Raw genomic sequence first — 24,107 nt, 5'->3', positions numbered from 1 at the left:
TTCACCACAGTCCCCACTGCTCCCCATTGCTTACCCATGGTCCTGCAACTAATTTCTGTTTGTTTTTGCCCTTTGCAGACTCTCAGGGTGTGGGCCCTGCTCTGGATGATGGAGGGTCTCTGATGGGTTTTTGGCAGCCATGATCAAGCTTCTGCTTTACAATAATTCCCTTGGTGATAATGAGGAAGAGAGTTCATAGGGGTGTTCTGGAGGCAGAGGAGTTCTTTGGAGGCCAGGGCCTGGAATTATGTCATGGAAGAGGGCATGGTAGGCAAAAAGTGATGGCCTCACCATCCTCTATTGTGTGCCCTTGAAGCCTAGAGAAATGTGGGACAGAGTGGTGGGACAGAGTGATGGACCCGGAGCCAGCAAATCTCTGTCCAGCACCACTTTATTTATTTATATATTTTTAAAAGATCTTATTATTTATTTGACAGAGAAAGAGGGAGCACAAGCAGGGAGAGTGGAAGGCAGAGAGAAGCAGGATCCCTGCTGAGTAGGAAGCCTGATGTGGGACTCGACCCCAGGGCTCTAGGACCATGCCCTTAGCCTGAGGCACACGCTTAACCAACTGAGCCACCTAGGTGACTCCCAGCACCACTTTAAATGACAGATTGCCCCAAGAGTCCCTAACCTACTGGGCACCTCTTATGCCCCAGACATTTAACATTTATCATCTCCCAGTAATACTGTGGAGCTATTACTGACTCTCCTCCACTGTTCTACTAAGGCTCAAAGAGGTTAGGCAACCCCCATGGAGGGTTGATGCTACATGTTGGCCCAGGAATTCAGACCCAGAAGTTGCATGGCTGCAAAACTGAGTCTCCATCCACTATCATGTACTTCACATGCTGCCCAGTGGGTTTGTCTGGACATGAAAGCAGTGCCTTGGGATGCTGACCCAGTGGGATATTAGTATGAACTTTTGGAACCACAGGACAGAAAAAAAGAACTGAAGATATGCTACCCAAGAGGACAGGTCAAAAATAGATGTTTGGAGCTTGTGCCATTAACTTTGCAAAGCCCTGTTACCTTTCTTTCAAAATATAAGAAAAAAATTCTAAGTTTGTTTACACATTAGAACACAAATGCCAAGGCAAGAGTAGGTGGTATTCTTGGATCTACTGGCAAAAAAAAGTCTGAAGGGGAAACTAGGCTGGAGAGGATCCTTCTGGAAGAAACATCCCAGATGCCCTGCACTAAGAGCCCCTGCCCCCAGCTCTGCTCCCTCTTTTGTCCTCTACCATCTTTGAGGAGAATTCGAAAACACTGCTATAGCCCTAAAAGTCCTCCCTGGAGAGTCAAGGCCCAAGAGAGTCAACCACTCCCTGTAAGGCAGTGGTTCTCAAAATGTGTTCCCCAGGCCAGCAGCATCTCCATGACCTGGGCACTTGTGAGAACCGCAAATTCTCAGACACCCCCTAAGCACCCTGAAGCAGAAACTCAGGGGGTAGGACCCCCCCACCCCCACCCCACACTCAGTGTTTTAACCAGCCCATGAGAGGATTCTGATGTGAGCCAAAGTTTGAGAAGCACTAGAGTAAGTGACAATGTGATGGAATGAATGTTTGCTTCAATGATTGAATGAATCTCCTGTATTTTTCCTGCAATGTCCTGGCCTTCCTCTCTCCAGATGAGTCGAGAATGTTCCCAGTGTTCACTTAGAGTCCGACAGAATCACAGGCATGGGTCAGTCAAAGAGCGGGCATGGGCAGAGAGACCATCCTAGGTGAGAATTCGGGTTCCATGTTGGCCTGTTTCATTTTGTTTTAATTTTTCTTGATCTCAACTCAGTTTCAATCTCACCTCCTCAGGAAAGGCATCCCAGCCTTCTCAGGCTCTGTTAGCAGCTCCTGTCCCATTTCCCTGGAAACGTCCTTACTTCCTGCTCATCATCACCGTGTTCATGGCATTGTCACGATTGCCTGTTTACTAACCCATCTCTTCCACTCTAAGGCCAGTGAGGATGGAGGCTGTACTTTTCCTGTTCATCCTCACACCCCCAGAATCTAGCAGAAGGACAGTCAGTAAATATGGATTTAGTTAACTGAACACAAGCTCATCTTTGCTTGCAAGGCCTGGTCATGGTGGTTTCCTCAGCAAGACTGTTTCTCTCCAGCTGGACCCGTGGCTTTGACTATGTTCTTATTCCAACCTTAGCTGCCAGGTCACCATCTCCTGATTACCCAACCTAACCCAGGTCCTGAACTGGTCTCTGTCTTCCCTGCTGCTTTGATTTTAACAGAAAATTTATTGCTGTTTGACAGGCTATTTGATTGTTTTCTATTCTAACCCCTACATGCATGCCCCTAGAGTGCAAGTTCCAGAATCAGGGGCTGGTCTCTCTTGCTCCACTGTGTAACCCCGGTGTGTGAAAACCCTCTCAGTAAATGATTTTTGGATCCTACATGACTTTTCACTGGCTCCCATTGTTTCAAATATTTACACATCATCTGTGTATGATCATCTTAGAGATGGAGAAAAATCAACCCAGAAGAGAATGATTCACCCAGGTCACACAGCTAGTGGGTAGAAGAACTGCCCACTAGAATGCCCACTAGCCGCCAGCCTTTGAGCCAGTCTTCTTTCTACCACATCAGTTGTCTCTTACTGAACTAGAAAGGCTAGTATTTTTTTTTCTGTACATTATGAGGGAGGGGCATTGAATATTTAAAAACCTAAAGAAGTGTCAGGAGGGGTTCTATTTTATTAATAAGCTTGGTCCCTCTCTCCTCCTTCTTGCCACACTGACTAGTCTTATTTCAAAAGCATCTGCTTTTCCACCTGTGGGTCACAAAGTCATTGCTGCACACCATAAATCCATCATCATCTTTCCTTGCAGCTGCGTTAGCTGACAGCTCTGAATCACTGGTGTCATGAAGATGCCAGGAGAGCTGGGGCGTAGAGCCCGTCAGTCAGAGACACCCGGAGGTTGTCTGTGGCTGCCCCAGGGTTTCTGCACTGGGGCAGAGACCCCTCCACCTTGCCTGGCTGCTGTGGGGAGGGATCCACTGGACATGAAAGGATGTCACTTTGAGCGGCAGCTGATTTATGTCAGAGGATTAAATAGGACCCCATATCAAGTTCAAGTTCTGCGTGATCAACCTAGAGCTTCACGAGCTTTAGAGAAAGGTAGCCTCTGCTGTAACTCTGGACCACAAGGAGACTAGCACTGTTCATTGAAGTATCTTTGATGGGGGGGGGGGGGGAAGACCAGGGTAATATAATACCAACTTTAGTGCTTTCTTAGTACTATTGACATCTGATTAGAATAGTAGACATAACTGAATTCTTATAGCAAGTTGTTTTGAAAAATTAGGTTACAAAATGTAAAGTACCTTATGAGCTTATTTTTGTTTTAGAAGGGTATAGATGGGTACATGGATGCACGGCTGGGTGGAAGGGTCATAGATATACAGGAAAGTAGGGATATGGCTGGGTGCCCAGCAGACGGGTGAGACAGAAAGACAAAAGAAAGACTGGAAAAACCTACACCAACATTAACAGTGGTGGTGTCTGGGTAGAGAAATTCACAGCCATTTTTAAAACTGCTTACCATTATTTCTTGATATTTAGGGCAGGGTTTGGAGAGGACTTATTTGGTAATGAACTTCTGTGGCTCTTGTTAACACATAGTTATTAACACCACCAATTCCAGTACTCAGAGGGAAGAGCTCATCTTGGACCTGTGTTCCCTTTTTATTCTTTTTATTCTCTGAGTGGATGTTCATATCATCCTTCCATCTATCCATCCGACCACCCACTCAGGAGGCAAATCTATTTAGACTTTAGGGTGGCATTTCCATGAAACCCCATAACATTTTTATATACACCTTAGATCCTTTTGGGACTCCAGGTTGGTTTTGGTTTGGTTTTGCTTTCTTCTCTAGAGCTTGGAGCCATCATACCATACCTGGTGTCACCCTGGTCAGTACCTGCTCATGCTCTAAGACCTTCTTCAGACCTCGCCATTCCCTCTCTCCTTTATGGTCGCTTGCATCCCTTCCCTTCCCTCTACTCTCCTCCCCCTGCCAGCTGGGGTCTCCCATTGCCCCTTGTCCCCTACTGTATGGCAATTTCCCACTCTGTGTGGTTATCATCTATACAGTTGCTACCCCTGGATCAGACCAGGAGCGTCCTCGTTCTCCAGCTCACTTCCATCTCTACATGAGGGCCCAGTTGCCAATAAAATCTCATCTGCTTTCCCTCACGTCCCCATCAGCCTAAAAGGAGACTTGGCTAACAACAACTTTGATGCTATTCCCTTAATCAACAGGCATTTACCGAGCACTTACTATATACTAAATACAGAGACTAACAAGGTACAGTATCAACCTCCTGGGGCTCAGCCGGGTTGGGGGAGGCAGACTTAAGCACCAGAAAGTGAACCATAAACTGGACTCCAGGATATATTGGTATCCCGTTATAGCCTAGAAAGTGAGTTTTCTTGGAGTTCAAGACAAGACCCTAGAAGGCTGTGTGGACAGGAAAAGACTTCCTAGAGGAGTTGGGCTTAGAGCAGGGACTTCAAAGCAGAGAAAGATTCAGATGAACAGAGAGGATGGGGAGGGCATTTCAGGTGGGGGAAGTGGTGGGGTACACATGCAGACTGGCGGGCTCCTGGTTTGCTCACTGGGTTTACAGTTTGTGGGAGCTGAAAGGCATCAGACCTCATTCGGGCCCAAGGGTCACATCTGGCTGATCACTTGGAATCTGTATGGTTTGTCTGAGCCTCAATTTCCTCACTCATGGACTGGATGGCTTATTACCTGCTTTATCTGCCTCCCAGGGAAGTTAGGAGGGCTAATGAAACAATCACATGGTATGCAAAAGCCCTTTGCAAAGTGTAAAGCATCATACACATGGAATTCAAAGAACAATAATAATCGACAATATAGTTAAAGGAAGGTGACTTAGAAGCGAAAGGAAACATTGAAGTGTGTTAGAAATATTTAGGGCAGGGTTTGGAGAGGACTTAAAGATTCTGAGTTTGTTTTACCATTTGGATCTCACCATCCCTAGGTTCATTCTCCTGCAATTCTTATTGATGTTGCCCCTCCGTCTCAGTCTGGGTTAGGCTGCACCTCTGTCTTCCTAATCCCACTTAATTTCTGTTAACATATCTGTCTCCCAAACCAGGCTGGGAGTTTATGGAAGGCACGTACATTTCCCTATTTATTTTATGTCCTCAGTGCCTAGCCCAGTGCCTGGCACACAAGGAGCCATCAGTAGATGCATTAGTGGTAACTCTCCCGGTTAACTCTTCATGATCACTCATTTTGCTAAGTACTTACTAAGAATTTGCTTATCCCCACAACAGCCTTGTGCAGTAGGTCTTATTCCCAGTTTACAGATAGACAAAGTGAGTCTTAGGAGGCTAGGTAACTCAGCCAAGTTCACCCAAGCCATAAACACTCATGCCAGATTGAAGCTGAAACAGGTTTCACTGCACTACTGTGCTTTTCTGTGAATTCTTTCACTCATTCGTTCCACCCATAAGGATCGCAGGCCTACCGTGTGCCAGGAAATGTTCCAGGTTAAAGGAATATGTCTGGCAGAAGTGATAAACAGGATCTCAGATAAACCCATGCCAGGTGAGAAATGTGAAACAGATGTGGGACCAAAGCGCAGAGCTCCGCAGAGGGGTGGGGGTGGGGTGGAAGGTAACTCCCATAGAGGAGAACGGAGAGCAAGGGCATTCGGTCCAGGCAGAGCGTAGGGCAAGTACAAGGACATCAAGGTGAGAAGTCTAGCGTGGTTGGTACACTGAGCCTTCGTCACTAGTCAGTGTCCTTCTGGAGGGTGGAAAGCATATCTTAAACATCTCCCTTGTAATAACCCTCCACGGGGCTTGGAATGAGGCACCCCAAACTAGCAAGAACCTGGTGAATTAATAATATTGGTTTCCACATTTTTTTTTTGAAGAATCCTCCTTCTCTTTTCCAACTTTAGAGATTTTATTTATTTATTTGACAGGCAGAGATCACAAGTACGTGGAGATGCAGGCAGAGAGAGAGGAGGAAGCAGGCTCTCCGCCGAGCAGAGAGCCCGATGCGGGGCTCGATCCCAGGACCCTGGGATCATGACCTGAGCTGAAGGCAGAGGCTCTAACCCACTGAGCCACCCAAGTGCCCCTGGTTTCCACATTTTTAAAAAAAGGACAAACTTTAGTTTTCGGGAAGACATTGGGTGGCTAAGTGGGAAGGTGTTCCAGCTCGCAAGGGCAGCCAAGGATGACCAAAAGGAAATGACTTCGTGTTTATCAAAACCTCTTTGATTGGCTCAAAATATCCAGGTCCCCATCTGAAACCTACTCCCCTGTCAACAGAATGTGAAAACAAGCCCTTGTCTAAGGTACTGTGGCTTTTGCAAGTTGCTAGGATATCAATATATTTACCCACAGCCTCAGACATTTGGCTCAGGAACAGCCCACTCAGTCCTCACATGAGGCTAGATCATGGGGATTCAATCCACATGAGGTCCTAAGGGGGCTTTGAAATCAGCCAGGGAGTTGATAATTGCTTGGAGGTTTTGCTATAATAAGCTTTTTTTGTTGTTGTTAAGTTGATTTGCTTTGGTTTCTTTTGGGGTTTCAAATTCAGTTGTGATTTGCACCTGCTTTTTTTGAACCTAACAGAACATATGAGGGAGAGGATGGAGTCATATTTTTCCACTCCGCACTCCCTGGGCTTCCGACATGGGGATGCTCTGTGTCTGGCTACCCTAAGGGAAAACAGGACATTTGGGTTTGGGGACCCTTTAGGGAAATGCAGGAAATATGGTCTAGAACAGATTGAAATGCTGGCCCAAGTGCCAAACACTAAACCACTGGCTGTGCAGTGATTTGGGGGCATGGTGGGACAGACGGCTTTTGTCAACCTGCAGGACACAGAGCTGACTCAAGACCTATGCCAGGGCCACACACCTAGCCTCCCTGTGCCTCAAATGCAAATCAGTTTGACTGAAGTAGAGGAAAACAAAATAGACTCACTCCCTGATTTTTATTTCTTCCAAATCATTACATTCTCTAAACAGAACACAAGATTCTACCATTTCGATTCTGTCATTTTTTAAAAAGAGCTGAAAATTTCCCTTGGCATCGCCATTACCCATTTTTTTTTTTTTTTAAGAGAGAGAGAACATGTGCCCGCATGGATAAGGGGGGGTTGAGGGCGGGGTGGGAAGAGGGGTAGAGGGAGAGGGAGAGAGAGCCCAGCATGGAGCAAGACATAGGGCTTGATCTCAAGACTCTGAGACCAGGACCTGAGCTAAAATCAAGAATCAGAGACTTAACTGACTGAGGCACCCAGGTGCTGCACCCAATATATTTTTTAAAGATTTTATTTATTTGAGAGTGAGAAGGGGGAGGGGCAGAGGAAGAAGCAGACTCCCTGCTGAGCAGGGAGCCTAAGGCAGGGCTCCATTCCAGGTCCCTGAGATCATGACCTGAGCTGAAGGCAGACACTTAACCAACTGAGCCACCCAGGCACCCCACAATATTTTTTAAAGCCCTCTTCATGCGGACCCCAGGGCTACACAGACCAGCCCTGGATCCTAGCTATCGTGGTCAGATGATAATCCACAAATGTGCCCATAGCAACTGGGCGGAACTCTCAGCTTGAAGTTATTATTTCAATGGGCAAATGACCTATTTAATTATTGAGCTAGGGCAGCTTAATTATCAACACTTCTAGAACTCTATTTTGGACTGACAATCATCTAGAAAAATGTAATGTTACTTAGTCTATAACCGTTCAATAGCTCAAGTGTTTATGGTAATTTTAGTGACATCATTTATAACTAATCTAACCTAGAAGACTCATTGGCATGTTATATTGCTCAAAACTATATGCTCTGCAGTATACTATTAAAATCTTTTCTCCAATTCTAATGAACCGCAGGCAATGCCTGCTTTGGGAATGTTTAGGTTTAGATGATTCTGACTCTATCCACTGCTAGCTACTGGCTTTTTTCAGGGCTTCCTTTGCTAAACACAGTCGCACAAGAAGATCACCTGTGTTGAGTTCTGTGATTGGTTTTGACCATGAAGCTGCACGACATCCAGTGAATAGTTCACCAGTACAAATCATGAGGTTCCCTAAGGTCTACGGACTTGTGTTCCCATGCCACCCCGATTTGGACAACTGTAAGAACTTTATTTTGTGAATCTTCCTGATTTTTTTTTCATATTTTGATTGACATATGATCGATAGATGCACTGATGGAAACATTATGTGTCTTCTACTTTGTTTAGATCCTCTGAAGGTTCTCTTGTTTCCTTGTCTATTTTTAAATTATAGGCAACCTGGCCTGTAGATCTCTAAGTTCAAAGAGTTTTATTTACCAGGGTAATAACAATAATTGTTTCTGTGTATGCTAATATGCTATGAGCTTTGTATATGCCATGTCAATCCCTATAGACACTCTATGAGGCGGGTCATTTTATCTCCATTTTCCACATGAGGAAAATAAAACTCAGGAAGACAAAGACCAAATATTAAAGTTAGTGGTATCAAGACAAGAATCAGACAAGAAGTGATTGATAAAAGACCACAGGAACCAAGATTTCTCTCTCTGCTTCCAAAAATGTTTCTAAGTACCATACTGGATTCAGGACTTTCTAAAAAATAGGATCTGAGCGGGGTACCAAGGCTATGAAGAGTCCCTGACCACAACAAGCTCACAGTCTGGAAAATGAAGACATGATTGGAACAGGAAAGGAATCCACAGGGCACCTGGGTGGCTCAGTCGGTTAAGCATCTACCTTCTGCTCAAGTAATGACCCCAGGGTCCTGGGATTGAGCCCTGCATTAGGCTCTCTGCTCAGTGGAGAGCCTGCTTCTCCCTCTGCCTGCAACACCCCCTGTTTGTGCTCACTTTCTGTCAAGTAAATAAATAAAATCTTAAGGAAAGAGAGAGAGAGAGAGAAACAGAAAAAAAGAAAGAGGAAGGGAAGAAGGAAGGAAGGAAAGAAAGAAGGGAGGGAGGTAGGGACAAGGGAAGGAAGAAAAGAAGGAACCCAGGTATGGGGAGGGGATGGGAGTGGGGAAGGAGAAGGTCTGTGTCCTGCAGTCCTGAATGTCAGTGATTAAAAAGGCAAATGAGCTTCTAGTTTTTCAGAGTAACATGGGCCGTAGTGGGAGACAGGCCACTTGGAGCTTCCATTTCAGTGATGTGGCGGCAGGAGATAGCCCACTTGCCTACAGAGGCTAGAAAAGCATATGGATGAAGAGTCCACACAGCCCTGGCACGTGGCAGGAGGGAAAGGAGGAAGCTGAGTCAGGAAAGCAGGGCTACCACAGTGGTCCCCAGACCTGCTGGTCTACTTTCCCTCATGTCCTCAAACTGGTCACTCTGACTCATGGCCTTTTGGCTGCAGGAAATCCACACTGACCCAGTTTGCTGCCTGGAGCACTTGGTTTTGGTTTCATTTTCTAGTACGGAGTATGGTCATAATGTATATTCAATTTATAAATTTTCTTCATACTTTCAAAGCTTCTTACAGAATGAAAGAGAAGGGGTCTTGTGACAATGTGGTCACCTTGGTACATGTTCCATAGCTGACCGGAGAGACAAGGGCTCTTACCAGGATGAGGTCTTCTCAGCCTATGAAGCTACCAGCCCCAATACACAAGAAAAAGTTGTCAGTCAGGGTTCCTGCAGGAACAGAAGGTATGCTCAAATTGGGTTATATGGGGGACATTTAATGAAAGGGTTCTTACTTTGGCGCAAAGGAAAGCAGATCAGATAGCACAAAGGAAATCTTGGGGCTTAGCAATAGTAGGGAGCCACTACTCTCACTAGGTCATGAAGGGACAAGAATAGAGAGCAGTTCCTGGAATCAAAGGATGGTAGTAGTAGAGAGAGAGCCTCCCCGAGAAGAGGCTGCTCTCAGTAGAGGAAGCCAGCCAAAGCCCAAGAGCCCTGAAAGGAGGCAGCTAGGGAGAAAAAAAAATACCCCAATCTCACACTCCTTCCACTCTTTGCACCTGCTGGTGCCTCCCATAGGCTGGACTCATTTGGAAGCTAGAGGGAAAGGGAACTTATCAACATGGTCCTTGGGGTAAAGAGTGCAGAAGGGTAGCAATGATGTGAAGGGATATGGACACTCACCAGGACAAGGGTTATATTTGGTTGAGAATAGCTAAAAAACAGTAACGATTTGTCATTGACTATTTGCGGTATACCTAGCCCTTCAAAAGCACATCCATGGATTAGCTCATTTGATAATCAGAGCAAGTCCATGAAGAAAGCACTATTCCAGTCCCATTTTACAGATTGGGACAGAGAGCAAATACTAGCTGGTAAATGGAAGAGTGTGGACTTGAACCCAGGTGGCTATGATTACATTTCCAGTGCCTTTTGTCTACTGGACCACCCCATCTTACCCAAGGGAAAATTGATGAGTTAGGTCACAAAGCATTGCTAAAATGGAGGGAGTGACTGAAATACAACCTAAGGAGACAAAGATGAGATAGTTCCATAACCCAAATAAAGTTATGTCAGATAAGACATAACTAAGATTGAACAAATACACTCCATTTAAAAGATTTTAAAGTATAAACCAAAAGAAAAGGGACAAGGAGAGACCAAGAAGAAAAAAAAAAGAAAGAAAAGAAAAAGAAAAACAGAGAGAGAGAGAGAAAGAGGCAGAGAAAGAGAGAGAGAGAGAGAGAGAGAGAGAGAGAATGAACTAGCCAATTGCATATAGGACACAGGCCAAATGTCTAATTATAGCTGATAAGGCCCCTTATGATCTGTACCTTGCCCGACTCATCTTTCCCCATTCCCCATGGGGCACTGTGTCCCAGCCAAACTAAACTTTATTTAGTTCTCTAAATAGCCCTCAGATCTTACCCATGCTGTCCCTTCTGCCTGGAACACGTTCCCTTGCTGTCTATTCTATCTATCTTATTTATCTGTCAGGTCCTAAATCTGAACTTTTTCTCGTCTTTCTTCCCTCTCTTGCTTCCTCCCTTCCCCTCTAACTTGAATTTTTGGGGCTCAGTACATGCAGGCACAGTGGTAGGTGTTGCTGATTTTGGCCCCCATTGGTCCCTGCCCTCATAGAGTTAACATGAGGAAACCTTCCCTTCATGCCCAAATGTGGGTTGGAGTTTCTCCTGTGTATTTTCTCACCGCCTGGTCTGCTCCTATTACAGCCTTTTCACTATGTGTTCTGGCAGAATACTCTGTCTTCTGGTTCTGCACCTGTCTCCTCTACGAGACCATAGGTTCCATGGCTGTGGGCCTATGTCTGTCTCATTTCCTATTGCTACTATGACAGATTACCCCAAACTCAGTGGCTTATTGCAACCCAATTAATTACTTTACAGATTCTAGAGGTCAGAAGGTTGACACAGGTTTCACCGCCAAAAATTAAGGTGTGGGAAGTCTGCATTCCTTTCTGGAGGTTCTAAAGAGGAATCTGCTGTTGGCCTTTTCCAATTAGAGAGTTGCCCACATACCTTGACCGACAGCCCCTTCCTTCATCTTCAAAGCTATCAACAGCTGGTGGGGTCTTTCTCACATTGCATTATTCTGACACTGACTCCTTCATCTCTTTAAGGAACCTTGTGCTTTTTTGAGACCATCTGTATAGTCTACACTACCATTCCTATCTTAAAGTTGGCCAATTGGCAATTTTTTTTTTTCTATTTGCAACCTTAATTCCCTTTGCCATGTAACAGTGCATACTCATAGGTTCTAGGGATCTTTAGGGGGTCACCATTCTGCCAACCATACTGTGTATGCTAGTCCAAGGGAAAAAATAAAATATCTGAATATGCAGGGAGGTTTTTATATGTGTGGAACAGACAGAATCTCTATACATGTCTAAGGCATGTGTCTGTTTGACCCGTGTGTAGACTGAGTGTTCACATGGGTGGCTCTGTACACACACAAACACAAACAGGGGCATACACTGCCTGAGCTCATATGTATGCATGTATTTGTTGGAGGTGGGGGGATGGCCCAAGGGGAAATATAGATGTTCTTGATAACCAGGTATTATTTTCTTGACAATTCAAGTTGTGAAATATTTGCTTTATCCTCCATATGGACACTTAAGCCTCAGAGACCTGGATGTTCTATTCATAGAGAAGGTAGCATCCTGCCTGGGCCAGAAAGGGCTTCTAGAAGGACCTGCATGAGTCAGCATACAGATCAGAGGCACATTCAGTGCTTCCAACAATGAGCAGATAAGTCAAATCAACGTTTTCCATCTTTACTGTGAGAGTAATAGCTTCTGACGTGGAAGCTTGCTCAAATTGCCAGCCTATCCCCTACCTCATTTCATGAACCTAAGAACCATAGAGCCCTTAGGGAATGCCTAACTCACATCCTTCACTTTACAAAGAAGATGCGGCCAAGGCTGCAGGTGACCTGTGTAGGTTCCGACAGCCATCCTGGATGGGACAGGGATGGGGACCCCTACTGCAGTTAAGATCCTTGTGAGGTGACTGTCAACTCCTTGAGGACAGGGACCCCTACACTCCATGCTCCGATAGCACCAGGCTTCCTTGGGGCTTTCTGTTCCCCAAGTCCTCATGTTTCTGAGAGATAAAACCTAGAGATGTGCCTCTAGACCCAGCCTCTTTATTCCCAGGAGATGCTTCTGCTTGGAATCTGTCATATTTTTCACTTGGGAAGCTGGGCAAGACAGTGTAAAAATCTCAAGCTAGGTTTTTCTGACCTTCCCCTTAAAGCATAGATGAAGCCAGACAAAAACCATAACTTTAATTCTCAGGGTTTCCTGGCCCTGTCCCAGTCTTCCAAAGAAAATGTGTCTTCTCCATTTGTTTGATTAACAATATTTGGGCATTACTACTGAATGTAGTTGCTATGTGAGAAGTACATGCATTACAGTGAACAGATGTGGATCCCTGCCCTCAAGGGCTGTATGATCATAGAACTTCCAGGTAAAAGCAACTTCAATCAGTTCCAAAGTTGTTTCATTTTGGAAAAAAAAAAAAAAAAAAAAGAGAGAGAGAGAGAGAGAAAGAGAGAGAGAGAGAGAGAAGAGAAAGAGGAAATGTGAGATGAACACTTCTGATCTGAGTAGGGGTGGGTGGAAGGAGAGATCATGAGAGCAAGAAAAAGACAAGAGGACCCAGAGGGACAATGATGTGGTGAAAAGTCTAGAAACAAAGGAAGAGAGCAAATTGTCTCCTATTCCAGAGTCTTCCTTTGCATCTGCAGAGAATCTTAAGCAAGGTTCTTGCCTCTCAGATGTACTATCCTTGTGTGCCTCCCTGCAGTGCTCAGGAAGAAGGAAGCCAAGATGGAAAGAGGCCCTCCACAGAAGCTCCAATATGCCCAAAGGAGCCTGGAGGGAGGGGTCAAGAGTCTATGGTCTGACTCTACCCAAGGGCTGCTCTGAGCTCCCCTCCTCCATGAGCCCTCCCAAGCATCCCTGAAGAGAAACCACGCTCTGTCCAGAGAAGAGGGAAAGTAAGCCATCAGTCCCACAGGCCACCTTAGCTCATGCTGGTTCTGTCAGCTGTGGTTGTATGTGCCCGGTTGTGACACAGGTAAAGTACAGCAGGTACTCTTTGGCCTTTCTTGATAAGGCTGAGAGCAGAAACCTTTCCTTTATTCTACTTATCCAACCAATATTTATTGGCCACCTTTAGGATGATAGACACTGTACTAGGTGTGTTTGGGATGTGTATTTGCATCCCAAACCTTGACCTAGGGCTCCACATAGCAGGTGCTCACAACCTGTATATTGTAAACAAGCAAGGATGGGGATCCCTACTTCATAGAAAAGGGAACTGAGAGCCAGAGATAGTAAGGGCCTCAGAGAATGGCAAGACTCAGGTCCTCTCAGGACTGACCTTTTAGCTCTCTCTTTCCTATCCCAAGCCCAGGTCTATCCATCCTGTACATACACCCTGATTTCCTGGTTCTCAGGCTGGAACTGGTGCTGGGAAGGCCCCAGAGGGAACAAGGGAACTGCCCAGACTGAAGCAAGAACTCTTCTGAGACAAGGACACCACTGAATTCATCTTTGTAACCTGAACATCGAGCTCCACTCTCTGGCATGTACTAGGTTGTCTTTAAAGTGACTTAAATGAATGCATAAAGCTGTGTGGTTTTGACCTCTCAGATCCTGGAAACTTCCCTGTCTCATTCAAGTCTTAGCAGAGGGGTCACTTGCCTCAGCCTCACGGCCTCTCTGCTGCCCTGTTCCTGGATAAACATGGGCCAAGAAGCTGCAGTGAGATCATCCTTGAGGCATGCTGGGACTTCCTCATGAGTGACAGAAACCAGGTAAGTTGAGGAAGGCAGGACCCTGAGCTGGTGTGGTGCCCAGTTCAATTCTCCATGTTGTAAGGGAGACACCAAGGCCAGGCTTGGAATCTGGTGCTGAAGAATCCAAGATGGTTGAAGTGAATGGCTGCAGGTGGTTCCAGACAATGTGGGATCCCTGAAGTTAGGTGAGATCCGAGCTGGTTTTCCCTTTATTCTGAAAGGAGGACTCTGAAGAGGACACAGTTTGCAGCCTATGATGACAAGAGCACTCCAAGTTAAGGAGGAGCAGGAAGCATGGAAGACCGTGGGGTGTATCTGGGGACTAACCAGCATGGTGGGTGGGTGGATGTGGATCTTGAGCAGCAGGACAAGCCTGGGGAGGAGGCTGGAGCTAGCTCCCAAAGGCATTAAGGGCTGGGGGCCCTAGAACAGCCTGATTGGGCAATAGAGTAGAGTGAAAGGGTCAAGGTGATGTCCATCCTGAGGTCAGAGTGCTCTTACAGCTTGGTGGGTGCTCCCTTTAATGGGGGTGAGGGAATCAGATTTGCATAGATACTGCCTTAGTCCAGTTGAACTGCTGTAACAAAATACTGGTAGAATGGATTGCTTATAAATAACAGAAATTTATCTCTCACAATTTTAAAGGTTGGAAGTCCATGATTAAAGTGCCAGCATGGCTGGGTTCTGGTGAAGGCCCTCTTTTGGGTGGTAGACTGGTTTTCTCACTGCTATTCATGTGGTAGGAGGGGGCTAGGGAGCTCTCTGGGGCCTCTTTTGTAAGGGCACTAGTCCCATTCGTGGTAGTTCCATCTTCATGACCCAACCACCTCCTAAAGGCCCCACCTCCTAATCCCATCACGTTGGACATTAAGACTTCAACATATGATTTTTGAGGGACACACGCGTTCAGACCAGAATAGAGACCACTAAGGAGACTACAGCAGTGGTCTAGGTGAGAAGCAATAAAAGCCTGAATGAGGCAAATATCTTTAGGGAAGGAGAGAAGTGATCCTATTCAAGAGCCAGGGGGGCAGCTAGAATGGACAAAATTCAAGGCCTGATCAGGTAAGAGAGACGGGGAAGGTGGGATGACTCCAGGCTTCCTGCCGGTGGCCTCAGTAGATGATGATGCCCTACACAGAGGTGGGGAATTTGAGGAGAGTGCAAACTGAGGGTAAGATTGCCATTCCATTTTAGACAGTTGGGTTTGAGGGGTCCACTAGGAGAGTTGCTCAGGGTCAGGCCTGGAATTTCACACAACCGCTGACAGGATGGGTGAATCTGAGATTCTGGAACCGCTTACAGTCCATAAGGCTCTCTGGGGTTGGATGTATGGGGAGGCGGTACAGAAACCAGCAAGACACATAGGGCCATATAAGGAAGGAGAGAAACAAACAAAGCACTACCATTTTGAGCCCCAAGTTCACCGGGAACCAAGGATTGCCACTGTTAGTTTCTTTAGTCTTCAAACTGAACACACAAACATCAAGGTTGGGGTCACAGTTCTTGGTTAAAGCAAGCCATCACCTGTCTCGCGATCCAAGATTTTGCTAAGACATACTAGCATTTGATTTTCTAAATCCTATTTCCGTAAAGTGCACCAAATTTCCATCTGGGTTTGGAGGCAGAAAGTTCCCAACTTAAAATGAAAAGTCGGTCATCAAGGCAGCCTTTTTCTCAGCGGAGACTTGGCACACCGTGTTGTCAAGGCTCCTTGTACAAGATCGGTCGAATTTCCTCCTTTCACCAATTTACATATTTTTCCTTCCGCCATGGGAAGGAGCGCTTCAGGAGTTTCTAATTTCCTTCTACACAGTAACAAAAGGCCACAGGGCCCCCAGTCACCGAGGCTCCCCGGTGCCGGTGCCGAGGAGAAAATGTTTACGGTACAATTTAGCCTGCAGCAAATCCTCCATCAGCATTTTTACAAACCTCAGGGAAAGAAGAAGAAACAAAAGCTGTTGAAATGTGAAAATAATTAGAGAAGAGACTTTCCCAAGGAACAAACATGGCCCACACTGTACAGAGGGAAGAACAAACAAACTTTGGGGAGGTTATGGAGTTGTAAAATCCTTGTTTACTTCTGAAGAAAGAAATAAAGTTGGAGGGGAGCCACGGGTCTGTTGAATAATAAATCAAGTTGGGGTGGGGGTGGTGGGGGGAAGGAGGGGCCCGACTATAAATCCAGAGTCCAAAACAAAGCAACATTCCAGCAGTCCCTGGTGGCGTGTGAACCTGTACTGTGTGATTTCTGAGGAGATCTGGCTCCTGCCCAGTGTCACTGTCTTCACGATGTCAGCATGCCCCTACCCCAGCAGCAAAGCATTTGGTTTGGGTTAAGGTTTCTGAACCAAAGTCGCAGGATTGACTTTCAAAAAGAAAGGGGAAAAAAAAAAACCCACCCTAGTTCCCTCTTCCTCTCAAGCTAAACTTTCCACAGCCCTTTCAGCAGTGACAGAAACCACCAGCGGCTCAGTCAGGCGCAGCCAGGGTCGGCCCAGGGAGGCGGGAGGAAATTCCCACCGCGGGGGGGCTCACTCGGGAAGGGGCGCTCTGGGGCCTCTTCCCGCCCAGGCCTGAGGTAAATTTGCCTGTGAAAGGTCACAACTGAACAGCCTCCCAGGCTGAGGGATTTTTCTCCAGGCTAAGCCTCAGGTTTCTGGAAGGGAAGCGTCCTGTTTCCTGTTAAGTCAATCTCCTAGAAATGACACCGAAGGTAAGGAGAGTAAGGGAGAACCCGAGGCCTTTTTACAAGGGACACAAATACCAGGTGTGAAGTGACAGTTTTCACCTTCGGCTAAGAGCCCAATGACATTCATTGCCTAGACCTTCAGATGTTTTTCTCTCTCTTTTTAGATGGAAATAAAAGGGGAATTGAATTCACTCAATAGGGATTGAGTGCCTACTCTAGGCTCACTAGCTCTGCTAAACCCTGTGACTACATTGTCTTACATAATCCTGCTAACACACCAAGGAGATAAATACCATTATCTTAAATATCACCTTGCAGATGACAACACTGAAGTTCAGAAAGTTCGCGTGACTGGTCCAATGTCACACAGCCAGCAGTGCAAACAGGATGCAAACTTCTGTCTGCCTCTAACTTCATTTCTCTTAACCACTAAGCTCTACTATTCCCACAACACTGGTTCTGCAGGCAGGAGCGATAACAAACTGAAAAATACAAGAGATCTAATTTTGCTAAAGTTAATTAGCTTCATTAAGAGCCGGGTAGCAGTAGTAACAAATAATAATATTGCTAAGAAATTGCCAATCATTGAGCATTTACTATGCCCAGGCTAAGCACTTTACATATGTTATTTCAACCACCCCACAAAAGTACCCTCTGAGGGGGGTGGTATCCCCATTTTGTATCCGAGTCAGTGAGAAGGCCAGGAGCTTCCCTAAGGTCACCAAGCCAGTAAGTGGCAGCATAATCTCAGGGTGTCAACTAGGCTCTAGCAGTGATCCAACATTGGTTCTGATGTAGAAGCTCAGGCTCTTGGTGGTCTCAGCAGAATATCACCTATCAGGAGATTTTTTTTTTTTTTAACTTAAAATGACTAACTAATTTATAATTTTGGCTATGTTGGGTGCCATCTTAACTGGTTTTGGTATGGCCAGAGCCCAAAGGCTAAGATTTCTGAAATGAAGTCACAGGGTTGTTCGACTTTCAAAAAGAAAGGGGAAAATAAATCAAAACACCCTAGTTTCCTCTTCTTCTCAAGCTAAACATTTGGTATGGCCAAAGACCAAAGGCCAAAATGAAAGTATGAGAACAAAACACCAAACTAATTAAACTATCCCTTCTGACCCTTTTCTCCCCCTGTGATATGAGTAAGGGGGTGGGGGGGTGGTTCACATGGACTTCTGTAGGTAACATCAGTCCAGTGCTTGTCTTCTGCGGAAGCAGAGCTGGCACCCCACCCCAAGCACCTTGCCATGAGACTCTGTCATTCTTTAACACTAAGATAATAGCAGCTGCCCCTAAGGAGCATCTCCAAATGACAAGTAGGTTATTATCCCATTTTCCAGATGAGGAGATCCTGGTTCAAAGGGGAAGGGATTTGCCAGAGCTGAAGCAGCCAGATGATGGAGTCATCAGGATGAGCACTGGGGTCTCTTCCAAGTACCCACACTGGCTCCACTACTCATCCTTATTTCACTTCTGCTACTTCTTTCCCTCACTTTGTTACATTCATTTCCTACTGCTGCTCTAACAATTAATATAAACCTGGTGGCTTAAAACACCACATTCTCTTATAGTTCTCTGGGCCAGAAGTTGGAAATCAGTATCTCTAAGCTGAAATTCAGGTGTTGGCAGGGCCACATTCCCACAGAGGCTCTAGGAGAGAATCCATTTCCTTTCCCTCTCTGTGTCTACAACTGCATTCCTGTATCCCTTGGCTTGTGGCCCCTTCCTGCATCTTGGCAGCTACCAGCGTAGCCTCTGATTCTGCTTCCCTGTTCTTGCTACACATGGGCTCTTCTCCGTGGTAGTCAAATCCCCCCCTTCTCTGTTCCCAACCACACATTATCTTCCTTTCCTTCCTTTCACCTGATATCAAAGCTCCCTCTGCTTCCCTCTTACCAGGATGTCTGTGAGTGCATTTGGGATCCATCTGGATAATCCAGAATATCCTCCCCAACTCAAGATTCTTCACTTAATTACCTCCTTTCCCCATGTGAGGTAATAGTGGGGATGAGGACCTGATGTCTTCAGGAGACATTTCTCAGCTCCCCATGATTGCCTTCCACCTTGAAAATTGCACATTGCGTTATTTTTCCAGTATCGCAAATAGGTTTGAGTTTGGTCATCCACTTCTGTTGCCTTATCTCCTTGGTGACCATGAATACTCTACTCATCTGTTTCTTTCCAGTTGTTCCATTTTGTGTGCCAGTTGCCCTGTTAGAGTATCCAGTCCCCGACGCTCCTTTCCTTAGGCAGTTCTTCTGAGAAAGCTTGACATAAGGCAATTCCGGGTTGAGAGTCAAGTATGGGGAATTAAGTTCATGAAAAGGAGAAAAGTACCTTTGGGGAGCTGATGACCTAATTGAGGGAGTTGCATACGTATAAAAAATGATCTGGTAATACCAAAGACTGTCCACTAAATGCCAAGTCCTGAAGGGCAACAGCAATTAAGGGAAAAGAGTTCTGTGAGCAGAAGAGGTCATGAAAGCCCTTCTGGAAGGGCCACAGCCTGCAATGAGTTTTATACAATAGCTCAGTTTTTGAAAAAAGAAGGGAGCTATCTTACTTGAGCATCTTCTGCGAGCTAAGCCTCTTGTACCGACTATCTCATGATTCCTTGCCTCACCTAGGGTGGTAGGTATGATATGTTTACAAATGAAGAAACCGAAACTTGACCAGAGAGATTAGGTCCTTTTCTCAGCTGATAGATGGCAGAGCCGAGATCCAATCTTGCAAAAAGCAGAGGAACAGAGACTACCATGTGAACACACAGATAAATGAACACCTAGGCCAACAGGGTTGGTACACAAGTGGTCCACAGCCTGTTTCAGGCTCGCAGATGTACTTTTAGGAGGGCTCAATCAAGGTTTAAAGAAAATCTGAAGCAGATCCCTGTAGCTAAATGAAAAAAAAAAAAAATCCATTAGCCTGGTGAAGGGGATGTATTTTCATTCATGACAGGCAAAATCGGCTGGCGTTAGAAAGGACAAAACCTCATCACTTTGAGGCATTAATCTCCAGACGTCTAGAGGCACATGAGTTTGACAGTTCTGGTAAAACAGTATCTTTAAACATTCAGACATCCAGTTGGAAAAACAAAATCAGATATCTTCTGCCATCGATGTGAATTATAATTTTTTTAAGACTTTATCTATTTATTTGACAGAGATCACAAGTAGGCAGAGAGACAGGCAGAGAGAGGTGGGGAAGCAGGCTCCCTGTGGAGCAGAGACCCCGATGCGGAGCTTGATCCCAGGACCCTGGGATCACAACCTGAGCCGAAGGCAGAGGCTTAACCCACTGAGCCACCCAGGCACCCCATGAATTATAATTCCTAAGTAATGTCAGTATATTGAATGAAAACAAGGCACAATTATATTTTCAAGCAAGACTTCCCCACAGGACCATCACAGTGTGCTTCTGCATTACCATTGGTATGACTCTATCTGAGATGAATGAGAACTTCTCAGAAACATGCTGCCTTAGAGTACAAGACATTTTCATATGCCTTAACTTATTATCCTCAGAGAAATAGTACGAGTTGATGCTTACTCTTCCTATCTGCAGATGAGAGAACTCCTAAAATGGCAGCAGCACCTTTTGGAGAAAACACTGGTGCTTGGGTTGAAGTGCTTTGTAAGATCTCAGTCCACGGCTTCCCTCTTCTGGACCATAAACTTTATATCCTAAGGGCTTGCCAGATAAATTGACTGGCATGGACCCATCCACCCTGAAATTCTATGAAAGAAGAGAAAAATTGTCTAACTCTAAACATATGCACTATTCTTTGTAATGGTTTAGAATTGTCAAAATTTGGAAGAAACTGTCTTGGTGGGAGGGCTTGGAAGTGTAACATCCATTTTGCTCTTTAGTACCAGTTCCGTCCTGTGTCTCTGTTGGCATGAAAGACTCTCCTGGGTCTCCACCCAGCAGATCAGATTTTTAGAAGGAATGAACCATTGACTGTGGAAACCTCAATTAGTGTTCTGAGGAAAGTGAGACTCAGAGAGGTTCAATAACTTGCCAGAGGACACACAGCTAGTGAGTAACAGTGAAGCAGAGTTCAGGGCTCCTAGCACACAGGGCAAGACTTTATGAAGAGTTCCAGGCAAGAGCCGTTTCTCCAGCTCTGAGTCTGCTTGGGGTTGAAGGTGGGTTAAATTCAGATCTGTCCTTGAGGATGGGTTCTTAGGTCACATTCAACCACCACCTACCCCGTAGGGTAGGTCTGAGACCCTCCAAAAGGACTGACGGCATCACAAGGAAGAGTTATGGATATATCTGAGCCAATGAGGGCACTTGTTTGGGTCTAAAACAGAAGTTTTGTGATTGGCTGTCCCTCTGACCAGCTAGTACCGTCCATGAGATGCAGCCATGGGCCTGTGGATGGACACCGCCTAGGAGGCATCCTGAGGTAAGCTGCAGTCCGGGTTCATCTCCAACCACCCAGTGATCTGTCACATCTCCTCCACTTCTCTCTATTTTGGCTTCCTCATCTGGAAAATGGGACATTGACAGGAATGTCCAAAACCATCCTGAAGGCCATACCACCAACTCCGCATGAGCCTGGCTCTAGATCTCAGCCTGGTTCCTTCCTGGCCATGTGATTTGGGGCATGGTATTCCATTTTCTGAGCCTCTGACTCTTCATGAGTCGAAGGTGGATAAGAACTATGTTTCTGAAGTGTTGTTAGGATGAAATAAAATCACAAGGGCAAGGAGCCAGGCATTTAGGGCTGGCAGCCATTTTTGTTCCAATATGAAAGAGGTTTGTGAAACAGAAAGAGCTACTGAACTTTAAAGTGGAACATGATTATCGCTGGGTTATTGTTACGATCCTTCACAGATGGGCCTGGACAGGAGGCCTGAGGTGGTAGGAGGTAGGAGAAGGCATGAGTCATGGGAGGGCAGCTCCAGGAATTCTCAGTCCAAGGGGCACAACATTTTTGGCCAGTGTAGAATCCCCCACTGCCTTTTCCACACACACACACACACACACACACACACACACACACACACGTACACACACAATATTAAAAAGCAAACCACAGCATTTAAAAACCTCCTGTTGGTTTTGCCTTTCCTTCCCCCACGTATTGCTTTTGGGAAGAGCTGTTTCAGCCACAGCACTGCCAAGAAAACAGGGTGGTTTCCCTTGACCACTGGCCATGAATATGTGCCTTTTCCTCAGCTTTGGTGCAGGAGCCCACAAGTGATTTTAAAAAATAATAAAATTCTTCTCTATAAATAAACCCTTATGCTTTCTGCTGTGGGTCTTGGAGGGATGAGTTTCCTCTCCTTTTGAACTAATTAAGGGCTACGTTCCCCTCCACAGAGGAACCACACATCATGAAGTGAGAGATATTCTGGGTAATGATCCACCATTGTGTTTCTGTCAACACAGGAATGGCAACATTCTGGAACTTTTACTTAAAGAGCCACCCCACTCCTCATCAGACACACATCCCTCCACAGAAAACCCCATCCCCAGTTCCCCTAGAGATTTTTCTATTGTGGCCTTTACTGACTTTCCAGAGTTGGGCAAATTAAGCATTTGTAAGAATTTACTCAGTGACATGGAGCAGTAGAAGGGGATTAATTCTGTAGTCCAGAGACCTGGGATTGAGTCCTGACTTTGTCCTTGACTGCAGGGTGATTCTGGGCAAGGGACTTAATGTGAGTGAGCCTACCTTGGCTTCCTCACATCAAAAATGGATCCAAAACGTATGGGCTGTGGTGAAAATGGAGTGCAATAGACTGCATGTAGAGTCTTAAGCATACAGTTGGTGTTTAATAAATGCTCACTGCTATCACATTCTCAGGATGACTAATTGTCCATAAGAAAAAGAAGGGTCATCCTACTGGTCTTGTGGGGAGAATGTCACAAAGGGGTAATTTATAGGGACGGAGTGGGACTAAGGGACCCAAAAGGGATACCGAGGCACCCAGAGACCTGCCACTGTTGGGAGCTATCACAACCCTGTACCTGAAGGCAAAAGAGGAAGGCCAGGTGTTGCTGGAGCCCCATTAAAGGTAGAGCTGGAGGAGAGGGGCCACTGGCAGGAGCTGTAGATTTAGAGGTACATGGTCTTTGATAGACCAGAGCACAGAAGCAGGGAGGGAGCTTGGAGGAAATATCCCAGTCTCTTCTCCCCTGACCCTCTGATCTCTTGCGATGCCTGTCACTGGCTGAGCTCACCTGGAAGACAGAGGCAAAGCAGCCTGTCCCCTGATGCAATCACAAGGGGCAGCCTCCCAGGGCAAAGTGCAGACCAGAGAATAAATATCAGTGGAACGAGGGTGCAGATGGTGAATCACAGTCTGGTCAGAGAGCGGAATTCCTTGTGATTTACATATTGGCTAGTATTACTCAACCTAAACCATAAACAAAACTTTTGCAAAAACCCTCAAGTGGTGACTGCCATCCCATCACTTCAGGCCTCACAACTCTATATGGTTCCCCACTGTCTAAAGAAATGAGCCCCTCCCTCCGCCCCTGGGATCCTGTACCAGGCCCCCCCTGTCGGCTTATCCCCCATCTTCCCCCTATTTGAACTTTCTGAAAAGCCCGGTCCCGCCACGCTTCTTGGCTTTGCACTTGCAGTTCCATTCGAAACTATTAATGGATGAAAGTCCTCACCAATCTCCCAGTCTTCTCAGCTTTACTGACTTCTCGTCGAGCTCCCCCACTCAGGCAGGCACCACCTCCTTCAGGCAATGTGCCTGACCCACTTCCCACGAAGTTCTACAGGGGCAGCGTAGTGTTAACACAGAGGCTCTGGACCCAGCCTGCCCTGCGTGCTATTTCTGGCTGCAACATGTTCTTGCCGCACTGCGCCCGCCCTTGCCCCTAAACTTCTCTGTGCCTCAATATCACCGTCTGTAAAATGGGGCGATGTTAGCACCTCACAGGGTTTTTTTCCTAAGATTACACAAGTCCCTGTGTGCAACCCGAAGACTGCCTGCCTGGCATAGAGTAAGCACTTAGTATTAATCAATTTATTTTTATTTTTTATTATTACTATATCGTAGTACTTAACACGCTATAGTATAATTCAAGGTTTATTGGTCTGGTTCCCACATGGATTCCTTCAGCAATTCAACTATAGGGTCTACACGTGTATTCCCAAGGCCTGGTCCACACAGTAGGCGCTCTATAA

At 45.9% G+C, this 24,107-nt stretch overlaps 1 protein-coding gene and 1 long non-coding RNA gene across 3 annotated transcripts in view; one reads left to right on the top strand and one right to left on the bottom strand.

The window, feature by feature from the left end:
• LOC309842858 overlaps window positions 1-16,347 on the top strand; it is a 29,859-nt gene extending 13,512 nt beyond the window's left edge. The window contains exons 2-3 of one of the 2 annotated variants that reach the window (XR_014299801.1): window positions 13,260-13,532; window positions 13,915-16,347. This is a non-coding gene — a long non-coding RNA (uncharacterized lncRNA). Of the gene's footprint in view, window positions 1-13,259; window positions 13,533-13,866 lie in introns of both variants that reach the window. The other variant, XR_014299802.1, reaches the window with a different exon arrangement.
• LOC309842853 (uncharacterized protein) overlaps window positions 1-24,107 on the bottom strand; it is a 231,726-nt gene that overhangs the window by 158,239 nt on the left and 49,380 nt on the right. The gene's annotated exons all lie outside the window — the stretch shown is intronic.

Source organism: Mustela nivalis (assembly GCF_964662115.1).
Source record: "Mustela nivalis genome assembly, chromosome: 10".
NCBI classification, from domain to species: Eukaryota; Metazoa; Chordata; class Mammalia; order Carnivora; family Mustelidae; genus Mustela; species Mustela nivalis.
This window is presented reverse-complemented; position numbering and strand designations above follow the sequence as displayed.